The sequence below is a fragment of the Oreochromis aureus genome, linkage group 23, assembly GCF_013358895.1.
Source record: "Oreochromis aureus strain Israel breed Guangdong linkage group 23, ZZ_aureus, whole genome shotgun sequence".
NCBI classification, from domain to species: domain Eukaryota; kingdom Metazoa; phylum Chordata; class Actinopteri; order Cichliformes; family Cichlidae; genus Oreochromis; species Oreochromis aureus.
Genome location: NC_052963.1, coordinates 38,135,917 through 38,150,369, shown reverse-complemented (window position 1 = coordinate 38,150,369; position 14,453 = coordinate 38,135,917). Strand labels below are relative to the sequence as shown.

Below are 14,453 nucleotides of genomic sequence, written 5' to 3'. Positions count from 1 at the left end.
TCAGACATCAAGATGGTACACTGTTAAACAGTATATTTTGCTATGGAGTTTTATTGAAAAGAACATATTAATTACCCAAATTAATGAATTATGTTGGCTCCTAATTTGTTTTTCACACAGAGCAGTGCCAAGTGAAATATTAACAAGCTCGTGAAGATTTCTCTTTGCTGTCCCCAAGCCTTTAGAGGACAATGATCTCTGACAGCAGCATTAGTTGCAGAGAAATCCTTTCGCCACACAGGATTGTTTGTGTCACACTGACCTTTCACTGAGAGCTGAGAGGATTTTTCCTCTTCATTCACAGACTTTGTCAGCAGTTGTTTCTTTGTGTGACCTAAACACTAGTTCCATTTCTTGGTAAACAATTTATCTCTTTGGCTCAGTATGCGCAGTGATATCGGAGTAATGGGAGCTGACGAGGTGCAGGAGGAGGCTTGTTTGATGTTGAACTTTTGAACTTGTAAAAATGTGTTGCTGAGATAACAACTGCATATCTGTGACAGATATAAGGACTGAACTATATACTTATATTTTTATTATACACATTGTTTGTGCTTTACCAGAATGGATAATTAGTGAGTAGTACAAATACTTACACAGTGCAGTCCTGCTTATGTTTCACCTTCTTTTTGCTGCTGGTAATCTGTTGGTTTTATTACGATATTATTGTAAGTTAAATATCATAAATTAAATTTAAATGCAGTAAAATCTTTAAATATACAATACAGAGCAAAGGTAACTTTTTTGACAGCAAGTAATTCCTGTAAAAATTAAGAAGCTGACCTACATGGAGATTAGGTGCAATTGAAAATTGTCTTAGAAAGATCCTACTATGATAAAGAAAAAAATAGGTCAAGTCTATTGGGTTTTCCCTTAAAAGTGAGCTTAGTGTACCAGCAACTTCACTAATGATTTTGTATTTCATAAAATGACTCATTATTTTTTTAGTAAAAGACAAAAGCACAGAGAAATGTGACAAAAACCAAATAGATGATTTGTACAAAGTTTTTTTTGTGTTGGAAAAGTTGATCAGTTGTGTCTTGTGCCAATGTTGCCTAAGCTGAACCCAAGTTTTTACATTGATGCTTGCAAGTCTGTACTTACACATATTTGTATGCTACTGTTTGTTTGAGGTTATGACTGTTTACACTCGGTAGGCTGTAAAAGCATCATGATGCTATTTAATGATAAGAAGTCGGTTAAATATAGACGGTAACTAGAACATTCATTCATTATTGCTGAAACAATATTATTACCTGTGGAGTCTTCCACGTGTAAAGTAAATTAAAATTTGTAATTACCAGCATTAGGTTGGGCGCCAAGTGAGATATTAAACAACTTTTGGCTGCAGCTTCACATTTTCTAGAATATTCTGTTTTGCTCAGTTTCTTTCTGTTTAATTAATGCATTTAATATTTTTAATAGTTTTTTACCAAGATATTGATTTAATTTCAGGCAAATGTGACAATTTTGTTTACGCTATTTTCTTTTTTTCTTAACTGATAAATTGGCAACTGAAAAATAAAAATAGTTAGTGGATACTTTTCTGTGGACAAGTCCGCACAGTTACAAGAAAAGAGACATTCAGGCATAATATGTGACAATAATTATTGTGGTGCTGAAACACACAAACGCACACTCGCACACTCCTTCAGCATCACTTTTTCTTATGATGACACAAACTAACATTCAGGTTAACATATTTTTATTTACGTTATCTGTAAAGAGACCCTTTTAAAGCTCATAAATGGAGTGTGTGTCATCTTATTTCTGCAGTGCTCTGGGAGGCTTGTGATGACCCAGATGTTTTAGCTCTGAATCAGTGATGAGACTCTTTTCTCAAAGCCACCAAGTTGTAATTTTAGCTTTTTTATTTCTGTTCAACAGGTGAATTCGGACAAGTTTTAACTACAAGTTTTAACTATATTGCAGTGGAGGAGCTAATTAAGCACCACTCAAAGACAAAAGGTAAGACCTTCTTGGAAATTAACCACTGAATTTAGCTCCGGGTTGCAGGAGCGGACTGTTTAGAGCTTGTGCATATTTGCCTGGGTTAATTAGGCTGTTTAAAGTCTAATTCAACAGAAGCTATTACAGAGCTATTATTCGTCCACGTTTCAGTAGTGCTCTATTTTTGATTTGCAGTCTGTCATGAAAATGATGAATATGGAAATGAGAATGGTGCCTGCTGAGTCACCAGAGAATTTCAAATGAATTTGTCATGCGAAGATGCAAAGTAGTTCAGTTCTTTGACTACATCTTGCTATAATCTTGATTAACTTCAGAAAAAAGCTCTATCACTACTGTTGCTATACACAGGTTGTGTCTCGTTAAGCTCTCTAAAGGTGTATTACAAGAGGCCTAGTCTGGATAAATGTAAATGTATAATCTATTGTATGTATTTATCTTTTCCTGCTTAATAGTTAAAACTAAACAGAATCTCTCTTTTTTTCATATTTTTTGTCTGGATTACTCGTTTTAATCTGTTAAATATTAATTAGATTAGGATTAAAGTATGGGTTTAAAGTGGCCTTAACCCATAATAAATGACGAGCTTTTGTTAAATACAGCTACATCTGTGGCCCTACAGACATAGCTGATTAGATGCCATACTGTGGGGTAAATCAGACCCAAGATGGGTTGTTTAAATAAAAATATAAAAATCCGTGGAGAAAAACTAATGGTGTGTGTGTGTGTGTGTGTGTGTGTATATATATATATATATATATATATTTATATATATATATATATGGCGGTTATATCCTTCAAGCTCGGGTCCTCTACCAGAGGCCTGGGAGCTTGAGGGTCCTGTGTGTATCTACATATATATATATGTGTGTGTGTGTGTGTGTGTGTGTGTGTGTGTATATTATTGCCAGCATTCTTCTTTTATGTCATAACATTATACATGATGTTCCTCAGCAGTTTGGTGTTATCTCAAAATCCTTCTAGAAAAATCTAGAAGTCTTTCTATTCTGTAGGCATCTTGAAAACGCCTCCAGGCAGTTATTTGAAGCTCTTGTGTGAATCAGTAGGAGAAAGCCTGAGTATAATTTTAAAGGTCTCTGTGATTTAAAAACTACATGTTCAGAATCGTCACTCATGGTTTTATTAGCAACTTGATTCAGAGCTCGGTGTCTATGGATCATCAGACTAGAGCACTTGAACAAATACTGTGTAGATTTTTTTTTAATCTCACCTTATCTACTTCTTTCCTATGAACATGTGGACTGAGATAATAATGAGTTGATATACCTGGAACCACACTGAAACTGTTATAAACCTTTACTTTTTACGTACTTCAGTGCACCAACAAGACTGGCTCATGTTTCCTGATTTGTTATTAAATAATAAAATAGCAAAAAAATTGTAGAATTGACTAATATATTTTTATTTTTTGGATTTTGGATTCACCATATCACCTTATGGCTCTGGTTATGCCAACGGTGACTGATATAACTTCAAGTACATATGGGCTGGTAGCCTCTTTCTTTTCTAACTCGCTGTTCCTTTTAGTGCTTGCTGTCATTGTTGCATAAGAATATGCATTATACACATTGAAAAAGACTTGATGTGGTGTAGTACATGAGGGAGAAATTTTTTATTTGCACACATCATTGACTTTGTCCAGTAACGGCAAGTAAAAAATAATGTTTTAGAATGATTTATTCAGTGGGGACAGGCTTTGGATTTGGGGATCTTTATAACAAGTGTTATTATTAGGGCTGAAATTCATAGAAATTGTATAGCTAACTCTATATGTGCTATCGCAAGTCATATTCAAGGGATTATTAACTATTATTGCAATTTCCATACATTGCATACAAGCATTTGCCTTTATTATGGAAGTTTTGCTCAAACAAAAGTGGACAGTAGATGTTTTATAGTTTAGAAGCTGAGGGGTTGTTTAGTTTTAATCAAAGTGACCATTTCCTGTTGTTTAAACATTACATTTTTATGCTAACACTGTTTAATGAAAAATGGTAAAACATGTAACATCTTCAGAGTGATTATTTTCTACCTGTAGTCAAAAGATAATATGGTTTAAAACTAAGACTGGATTTTTGTACATGCGTTGCAGAAATGTCCTGTTACATTCAAAGGCTGAGCTAAAAGCAGATATGGCTATCTTTGGCCGTCTCTGAAATCAAAAGATCTAAGTTCAGTCAATCAATCAATATATGTAGTCCAGCGTAGTTAATGCCAAAGAGCACTGTAGATAGACATGCCTACTGCAGCCGCTTTACTCTATTTCTTATGATTAAGCAATAGCTCTACTGACGTGTAAGGATGTTTGCTACATTGCATACCTACATAGGCCTTGTTAGACTTTTAGATCCCATGTCACTTGTTTGTGAGTTCTGCATGATGAATGATGTTTAATTTAAGCTTGTGTAGTGGCAGACAACGGAAGAGTGCACTCTTTATCTGAGATTAACTGCAGTCAATAAAGAGAGATTTTGGCCAGAGCAAAGTTGTTTGGGTGTGCCCCGATATATTAATCTGTGGAAAATAATGTTGCCAAGTCATCTGGAAAAGGACAAGCACATAATCTCAGACAGAGCAGTCAAGTAATATCATTACTTGTGCAGGTTTTCTACTTGTTCAGTTTGCTCAGAGGGCTACTGCTTGTATGGAGGGAATGCAATGTTGATTCTTATTTAAGTGCTTGTCTTCTTGTGGTCAAATGATGGTCATATAGGGCTGCAAGTCCACGTTTAATTTTGATTGCTTTCCCCATGCTGCCAGTCGTCCTCCTGAACTCCAGTGACCCACTTGGCGTCAGGATTAGGCCCCTGGCTCAGGACCTGCTCTTCTGGGAGAGGAGGGCAGCAGTAGTCAAGGGGCCCCTGCCAACCACTGCTGCTTGTGTCTCAAAGATTCCTGTCTGTGGATTAAAAATGCAAAACAAAGACTCCTTTTGTGCTGCTGGGCCTGAGGATGTGTGTGCAGTGAGTGGAAACACAGCTGGCTGCCCTGTGTTTAGTTTGGTTGGTATAACTGTGCATCAGACTGGTGGGCAATGTTGACAAGCTTGTGTTGTGGATTTTATTGCTTACAGGCCAAATGAGTATGACATTATTAAAACCATCGCATCTTCCACTAGCCACAGGAAAAATGGCTCTGCCTGTAAACTGAGAAAATCGCATCATTAATTGCTGTGTGAATGCCACTAGGATGTGCAGACCTTGAAGCTGCCTCTCACAGGATGTGTGACTGAGTAATTTATTCACCAAAGTGTTGTTGTTGATTTGTGTGACCTGCTTGGCAGTGAGGCTGTTGCTGTTGCTGCTTGTTAAAACTGCATAATATTATCCTACATATTTGCTATCACTTATGGCTTTCTAAACCGAGCATTGTGTCTGTTTTACTGAAAATTGTGTGAGAATAAAGGGTGAAGCTTATAAGCACCACAGGTTTTTAAGTGGTTGACAGAATTTCAAGAAATCTTGAAAGCTGTGGTCTGTGCTCCTATACCTGGGATCAATGAGAGTTCACCCATCCCCTGTTCTTGGGTATTGGGTTTTTGACAGATGATGGGGAAAACACAAAGGTTGCTAAGAAACCAGAGTTCATCTACTCATGTGAGATAAGACCTGCTGGACAGTGTTATCTGCAGTTTGGGTTCAAAGTTTCACACAATGTCCCTTTTAAACTGTTTTGATAACCTTAACATTATTTAGGGCACTGGACCATATTTTAGACTTGAGGAAAGCATCTAGAGAGCCATCAAATTAGGTTTCTAACAGGCTGGACGAATGTTCAAGTGACTTGGACTTAAAGTATGATCATTGTTTGCAAAACTGTCTGGTTTGGTTACAGACAACTTCCTGGTTGAGTTAAATATTTAGTTTTATACTGACTGGTATGCAGAATCTTTTGAGATGAGATGGGATTTTTTGATACTGTTTTTTTTTTTTCTGGTTTTGTTAGTTTGTCTGGGCAATACTCGACAACAGTCGTGCAAGGTTGGGAGCGCAAAGGGGTAGCATTTGTTGAAATGGAATAATTGTTACTTTTGAAAGCAAATTCTGATTTAGTCTTTTGACTAAATTGATTTGATTTTAATTTTAGTCATAATGAAGGCATCTGGTTTTTAGTCTAATTTTAGTCAACTAAATATCGTAAGATTATAGTTGAGTCAAGTATAATGTGTAAGTTTTGATTAAATAAAAGTGATTGATTATCAATCTCATAAAACCAGGAAGTCTTGGTTTTAATATTTGGTGTTAAAAGCATCATATTCACAGGTTAAGTCATTGAAAATAACTGATGGGTTTTCTGATATCTAAATTACTGATATATTTGGTTTTTATGAATGTAAAAGGCAAAAACGTTTCATTCGCATCTGCCAAGTTGCGCGTCTGCAAGCAAGCATAACCCCAGACTTCCTGACTTCTTTGAATGCTTTAAAGACAGAATACTGATGAATAACACCATAACAAAAAGTCTTGTTTTAATAACATTGTGAGGGAGAAAACATTTTCATCCTGACATTTTCATTTTAAATAACCATGACAGGAGGAGCTGTGTGGGGCTTTATTGTGCATCCGTATTAGTAGCTGCTGCTCCAGCCTGCATATGAACAAATGGTTCCTGCTCTCATTAGAGTGGAATATAATCATTATACAGTTATTTAATACTGTCCAGTGTAAACTAGGGATATTCCCTGTGACTAATTTACCAGTTGTTTATTGCTATTGTCACTTTAGGCATTCGGAAATTGCGGCATAACCAAAATTATTGCAAACAACCACAGAGATATGTCGCAGGCAATTTGTGCTCACCAGTGCAGGCTGACTATGACTGACTGCAACATTTTGGCAATGAATCGGATGAGAATTAATAATAAAACTTTCACCAGTCTGTCTGATAGTAATTGTAGTCATTCCATGTCAGACTGCAGTTGTTGTGATTGAGACGGGTTGCCCCCCACCAGGCGAACTTTGCAGTAGTTTTGTGATTGAAAGTGGTTGCCAAGAGGTTGCTGCACGCTCAAACTCTCCGTGTAGTTGGTGGAAAATATTCAAAGCAATCACCACTGATGTTTATTTTATTTATTCAATTAATTTTTTTCTTGTAGAAGGAGGTCGTTGGATAATTTTACTCTAGTTTGGTTGAGCCATAAATGAGAGAGAATTATAGAATTTAGGGCTAAAAGCCAAGAAACAAACAAAACAAAACAAAAAATATCCAAACCCAAGGACAGCCGAGTTTTTAAAATCAAACATCATCTGCACTGCAGTATATTTAAGGACCTTAAATACCATTCTTGAGTTATAAAATTGTGTCTTAAATATGAAATTAGTGTCACTATGGACCATCAGAGGTGTTTGGTGAGTTAGTAAATTTAAAGTTAAAATTTTCTCAGCTTTGAGGGGAAATGATTGATGTGACCACAAAAGGTAACAAAGCATACCACTGACTAACGCATAGGTAACCTTGTAAATACATTACAGGGTTACCTACACAGCTGAAGGCTCTATATGTGGGCAGGGCTTTAGAATAAAGGTTAAAGAGTATTTCTGGTCAGAAAAATTTTTTTGGGTTAATTTCTGAGCTTACTGAGTCATAGGTGAAAGCATCTTTTGCTGTATTCTATGTATTTTTGGACCTTTGGATCTTTTTCTCTGCTTTCCACGACCCCCTTAACTGAGAAGTAAAAGTGCTCTCCCTCAAAAGTAGAATCTGCTTTATTATAGCTTAGGGATTAGCCATGTTCACTGCATGAAGACAACAGTGCAGTAATGTTTACAGAACACATGTGTTACTGCACTGCTGCACAGGTGGAACCTGCAGAGTGTTTCACATCCACAGACTCCAGTTCATGACAAAAGGAGTTGCTCGCGGTAGTCTAATAATTCTTAGTGTATGATGGAGAGAGTATCAGCTGCGGAGGAATTCGGCTGAGCTATTTTTACACTGCACGGTGAGGCCGGTTGCTATGGTGTTGCCCATTGGCACAGTTGCTGTGTTGGCATCTCAGCGTCGGGGTGTGGCGGAGTGCGTGACGAGCGGCGCCATAGATCCACTTCAGAGTGACTCATATCCTCAGAGCTCTGGTGCCCTACATCTGAATGCACACACCCACATACAGGCATTCAACAATCCTGTGTGAGCCACATAAAAATGATGATAAATGACTGTCGTCAGTCTGCTTTTTGAGATGTTTCGGTGTGAAAAATGCATATGTGAGTGAGGCTGTTTGGATCTCTCCTGGAGGTCTACACGGTTGACGTTATTAAAGCCCGATGAAAATGCAGCACGTCTTCATTGTTTTCTTCCTTGACGTCGGTGCCTGCTGAGGCTTAGGAAACACCAGGAAGCCTTTCCAAATCATGTGATTAAATGAGGAAACGTGAGATGCAGGCAGTTTGACTCCCTCTTCGCACCTTTTGTGAAGTATACATGCTGTGGAATACTAAGGATTTGTGTTGACAGAGTGTAGTGTTATTAGTGAGAAGAGGAAGGTGTTGCTTGTGGAGCTGTGATTAAGTTAGATCGGAGGAGGAGGAAAGTAGGTCACTGGGCCAGCAGGTCAGTGAAGCACAGATGACATCACAGTTATACAACGCCTGTTCTCCCAGTTACACAACGTTCGCTCTGTGCCGAAAGCTACTGCTTCAACTACAATGTTTTCTTTCTGTCTTTCATTGTGCTCTAATATAGCCAATTTATTTATGAAATTGTCTTACATCCGATGGCCTCTGTTGCCTTTTCTTTTTTCTTTTTTTCCTTTTTTTTCCCCAATCTTGATTTGCAATCCAGTTTTCCTTTTTGTCTGCTTTTAAGATGATGTACAGCCAAAAAGGAAAAGCTCTTTGTGTCTGTTGGTACTAAATCTTTAGATAAAGCTCTTTACTACAACTCACCACTCCCTTTTATAGTGCTGTGACAATGTGTAGTTGGCCACTTGTGTTGACAAAGGTTTAATCTCAGATAAGACATCCACTCTCATGTATTTGTGTGAAAAGCGTCACATGTAGGGTGCAGTAAAATAACACTGCATAGCTGAAAGTCAGTGGGCCATGACAGAACCTACTCCTCCCTCTTACCTTCATTTTTTCCACTGTCCCAACATGAAGGTGTAAACACTTCCACTGCCAACTTCCTTCCTTATTTTGATTGACTTGACAGTAAGTTTATTCGAACCAATAGAAATCCTTTTTTTAAACCAGTATTGTAATTGCTGACTGAAGTTTCCATTACACACGTACTACACCTGCGAGTGTTGCTCGATAGTTCATATCTCAGTTATTTATGTACTTTAATCAGTTTTAAGTAGACAGTGTTGGCATCTGTTTAAAAATGTTTCAGGCTTCTGAAGTTCTGGCATCACCATATATTAGAGATGGCACGATACCACTTTTTTATGTCCGATACCGATACCGATATCATAAATTTGGATATCTGCCGATACCGATATGAATCCGATATTGTGTTTTTTAATCAATAAAACTGTTTTTTTTAATATCTTGCTGCATTTTGTATAAGTTCATAGTCAAGTTTAAATAAACAGCAACACTAAAGCTATTCTGTTATACCTGTGTGTAAAAAATACACTGCACCCAAAATATTTCATAGTTCAGCAACACTGATCAATCTAATAAACCTTACCTAACTTAAACCTACTCCATCCTCCCTATTCTGGTATTTTAAAGAGTACTTAGCAGAAATATTAAGCAACCTAACTAATAGGGTTGCAAACTCCCCAGCAAAAAAAAAAAAAAAATATAGGGAACCACCCCCACCCTCCACCTCATGATGCTAATCGATGTAATCAACTTTAATTTGATGCAGGGTGAAAAAAAAATGCACAGAAATAAATTATTTTTCAAGAAAAATTAAATAGATTCAACATCTTTCTTCAACAGAATTGCAGAATTCACAGGACGGTACCTTCCCAAAGGAAAAAAAGTACTATAGCTTACTAGGGTATATTAGACTTAGCAGTTACTATATACAGTAATGGACTTCTATACATTTTACATCAGATTAAAACTTTGGGTGTAAGATTCAGATAATTATTTATTAAAAGCTAGACATTTTAAGTGGGAATAAGAAAGAAAAGTATGTCTTTGTGCCCCCTTTTCCCTGTTCATGCCCTATCGGCCCCCCTGGCTAAACTTTGCTAGATCCGCCCCTGCACAGTTACCAGCCGTCAGCTGCGTAGAAAAGGATCCTGGTATAGAAAGTAATATTAAATACATTCTAACAACAGCTTATCAAGCTTAAACGTGCTGCTGTTGTTCAGCCGCTGGTTTCCTCTTTCTGGCGCGAAGTGGGCCAAAAACAAAGAAGAGAGACGGACTCGGACAGAAAAGCCGATCAGCTGATCGTTAAGCAGTTTCACGATTGAAGTAGCCGCAGGAAGGTGAGGGAGAGAGAGAGGCAGTCGCTCTATATATCGGTTGTTAAGCTTAACATGGGAATGCTTTACAAACATTCAGAGATGAACTTACACACTTGCTTTACTTCTCTCTGGGATAACTTCCTCGGAGATGAACTGCCGGATTGCTAGCGAGGCTACAAATACACACAGCCGCTCTATCACTTGAGCATACTACTGCAACGTGCTACGGTTATGAGCCGAGTTACGCCGTGTTGCAAGTTTCGTGAGATGCTTTTTTGATATTTAATGGATCGGATTACATTTTTTATTTTTCGCCGATATCCGATCCAGTAATTTAGGTCAGTATCGGACCGATACCGATACGTAATATCGGATCGGTCCATCTCTACCATATATGATGGTGAAAATAGTTTTTATGTCATTATTTGTAGTTTTTTCCCCCCCCCTTTTGACAAAAACCAAAAATCCTGTACATATAAATAAATAAGATCCATCCATCCATCTGCTTCTGCTTCTCCTTTTCAGGGTTGCGGGGGGTGCTGGAGCCTATCCCAGCTTTCATAGGGCGAGAGGCGCGGTACACCCTGGACAGGTTGCCAGTCTGTCGCAGGGCTAACACACAGAGACAGACAATCATTCGCACTCACATTAACTCCCGCACCTATGGGCAATTTAGACTAATCAATTAACCTATCCCCACAAACTGCATGTTTTTGGACGGTGGGAGGAAGCCGGAGTACCCGGAGGGAACCCATGCAAACATGGGGAGAACATGCAAACTCCACACAGAAAGACCCTGGCCTGATGGTGGAATTGAACTCAGGACCTTCTTGCTGTGCGGCAACAGTGCTAACCACCGTGCCGTTAAATAAGATAAAAACTTTAAATGAATGGAAAGAACAAATTATTGAATCAAAATGTGTACATTGAAGCTCAAGCTCACAGTACTCTTTTTACAAAGCATTTTCTGAATTGCAACACTTTGATGACTAGATTTCAATGGAATATGAAAAGTAAATAAGACAGAAATATTTTAAATCACATTAAAAAGAACTATATTTTAATTATGTGAGGTGGCTGATGTATACTTTTTGAAACGTACCATAAGATAAGATAAGATAAGATAAGATAATTCTTTATTGTCATTGCACAGTCATACATAGTACAGTAGTACAATGAAATTGGAAAAACTGTCCCACGTCGGTACTACATATAACACAACACGACACGATATGACACATCACAACGCATAACACAAACAACACAACACAGTATATTAACTTAGAAATAAAAAAAGAAGAATAAGTGTTATGTGTATTGCACACTGTTATTATTGCACATTAATTATTATTGCACCTTGTTATAAATATAAATATTATTATTGTTATTGTTTTAAACATTGTTACCTCCCCTAAAAAAGTCCAGGCAGGTAGCCAATCAGGTCAGCTATTTGCATTGATTAGGGCTATTGCCCTGTTGTAAAAGCTGTCCTTGAGTCTGTTTGTTCGGGACCTCAGCAGCCTGAACCTCCTGCCAGGCGGCAGCAGCTTAAACACCGGTGTCCTGGGTGTGTACAGTCTCGAGGATGCTGCGTGCCCTCTTGAGACAGCGAGTGCTGTACAGGTCCTTCAGGGAGGGAAGAGGATGTCCAATGATTTTTTGGGCCATATTGATGACCCTCTGAGTGCCTTTCTGTGTGCTGTGGTGCAGCTGGAGAACCATACACCGATGCAATATGTCAGCACACTTTCAATGGAGCAGCGGTAGAAGGCGGTCAGCAGCTCCTTCTTCAGGTCCATTTTCTGAGGATTCTCAGAAAGTGGAGGCGCTGTTGGGCCTTCTTTAAGACCGCAGAGGTGTTAGAGCTCCATTGGAGGTCTGTGTCTATGTGCACACCCAGAAACTTGAAACTGGAGACCCTTTCCACGCACTCCCCATTGATGCTGACAAGCTGCAGCTCGGACTTCCTCCTTCTGAAGTCAACTACCAGTTCTTTTGTCTTGGTGGTATTGAGGTCCAGGTTGTTATCTACACACCAATCTGACAGCCTCTGAACTTCAGCTCTGTACATCGCCGTCTCATCTCCCCTGAGATGAGCCCCACCACGGTGGTATCATCTGCAAACTTGATGACTGCGTTGTCTGGGTGGGTACTAACACAGTCATGTGTGTACAGAGTGTACAGTAGGGGACTCAGTACACAGCCTTGTGGAGAGCCGGTGTTGAGGCTGAGGGCTGAGGAAAGATGAGGCCCCACTCTAACTCTCTGTACACACGGTCTGACAGGAAGTCTCTGATCCAGCGGCAGGTGGTAGAAGGAAGTCCGATTTCCAGCAGTTTAACTATTAGTCTGTCCGGGAGTATCGTGTTGAAAGCAGAGCTAAAGTCAACAAAGAGCAGCCTGGCGTAACGGCCCTGCACTTCCAGGTGAGATATGGTGGTGTGGAGCGTTGTAGCAATGGCATCTTCAGTTGATCTGTTAGCTCTGTATGCGAACTGGAGTGGGTCGAGTGTGGGTGGCAGGCAGGACATGATGTGACGTCGGACCAGTTTCTCAAAGCACTTCATTATAACAGGTGTTAGAGCAACTGGTCGGTAGTCGTTGAGGCTGCTAATGTTAGTGCGCTTTGGCAGTGGGACAATTGTGGCTGACTTTAGGCACGGCGGGATGCAGGACTGGGACAGTGAAGTGTTGAAGATCTTAGTGAAGACCCCAGCCAGCTGGTCTGCACACTCTTTTAGGACCTTTGCGGTTACCCCATCTGGTCCGGCGGCCTTCCTGGGGTTCACTGCCCTCAGTGTGCGCCTCACCTCATATTCCTGCACTATGAGGCTTGGGCTGCTGCTGCTGTCCGATGTTTTGCTGCTGCTGCCTCTGGTCCCTTCACCTCAAAGCGTGCGAAGAAGTGGTTCAGCTCCTCCGCGAAGCTCCGCATTGCCCTCAGTCAACGTGGTATTGCAAGGTTTGTAGTTGGTTAAGTGCTGAACTCCTTGCCATACCTGTCGTGAGTTGTTGGTGCTGAAGTGGTCTTGATCCTTCTCTTGTGCGCTGCCTTGGCTTCTCTGATGCTTCTTTTCAACTCAGATCTGGCTGCACTGTACTGCACACCATCACCGGATCTAAAAGCGGCGTCACGTTGCTTCAGCAGGACCTGGACCTATTTAGTCATCCAGGGTTTCTGGTTGGAATACACCCGGAGACGTTTGTCCACAGTGACACTGTTGACACAGAAGTTAATATATGAGAGCACTGATGTTGTGTGCTCTTCGAGGTCCTGATGTTCAAACACGCTCCAGTCCGTGTTTTCAATATGCATATTGGATCCAGAGTTCTGTTTTTTACCTAATTTTTTTTTCTTGAGTTTTAATTTTCAATACACTTTAGTTTTAGTTGAATTCCTGGGTGGAATGGTTTGATTGCTTAAATCAGTTTAAATTTGCAATGCTACCTCTGTGGTGACTCCTTGTGAATAAGGCAACTGCTGAAAGTAGCTTTATTTTTAGTAGTTTTTTATTTCCAGTTCATTTAATTTTTGAATTGTAGTTTTTATTTTTTTATTTCAATCAACTGAAGAGTTTTTTTTACTGTAATAATACACCTACACTCACCCATTCTATCGGTGAGTGTAGTGTAATTCTTCTTTCTGGCTTTAACAAATGTTGCACAGAATAAGAGGCCTAATTTAAATTCTTTAAATTATGTCTACCAAGATTCATGGGGAAGAACACTGAAGGGATTTTCTCACCAACACAAATAGGCCGTTATGTTGAGAAAGCCTCCCACATAGGTTGTGACGGTAACTGGTTCATGAAGTAAATGGGTCAAATATTTAGGCTAGAAACCCAGCGGGCTTTCTCATTTTAATTCGAAATCTGGTGTACCTGAGCAAAGAGAATAGATAGCAGAGATGGGTGGTAGAAAGAGTATTTCAGTTATTGATGGTTGTATTTGTGGCTTATTTAAATCAAGACAGATTCTTGTATGTCTGACACAGCAGCACACAAGCAGGCAAATATTTGACACCCTACTTTTTTTTTTTAAATTTTGTTTTTATCAGTTTAAAAATTACTTCTGTCACCATTTACAGTTGTTGGGGTTT

At 39.1% G+C, this 14,453-nt stretch overlaps 1 protein-coding gene across 2 annotated transcripts in view; it reads left to right on the top strand.

The window, feature by feature from the left end:
- The window catches only part of clocka (clock circadian regulator a), a 32,359-nt gene that overhangs the window by 4,224 nt on the left and 13,682 nt on the right, over positions 1-14,453 (top strand). For both annotated transcript variants that reach the window (XM_039607386.1, XM_031753770.2), the window contains exon 2: positions 1,888-1,968. The gene's annotated coding sequence lies outside the window, so the exon portion shown is untranslated. The remainder of the gene's footprint in view (positions 1-1,887; positions 1,969-14,453) is intronic.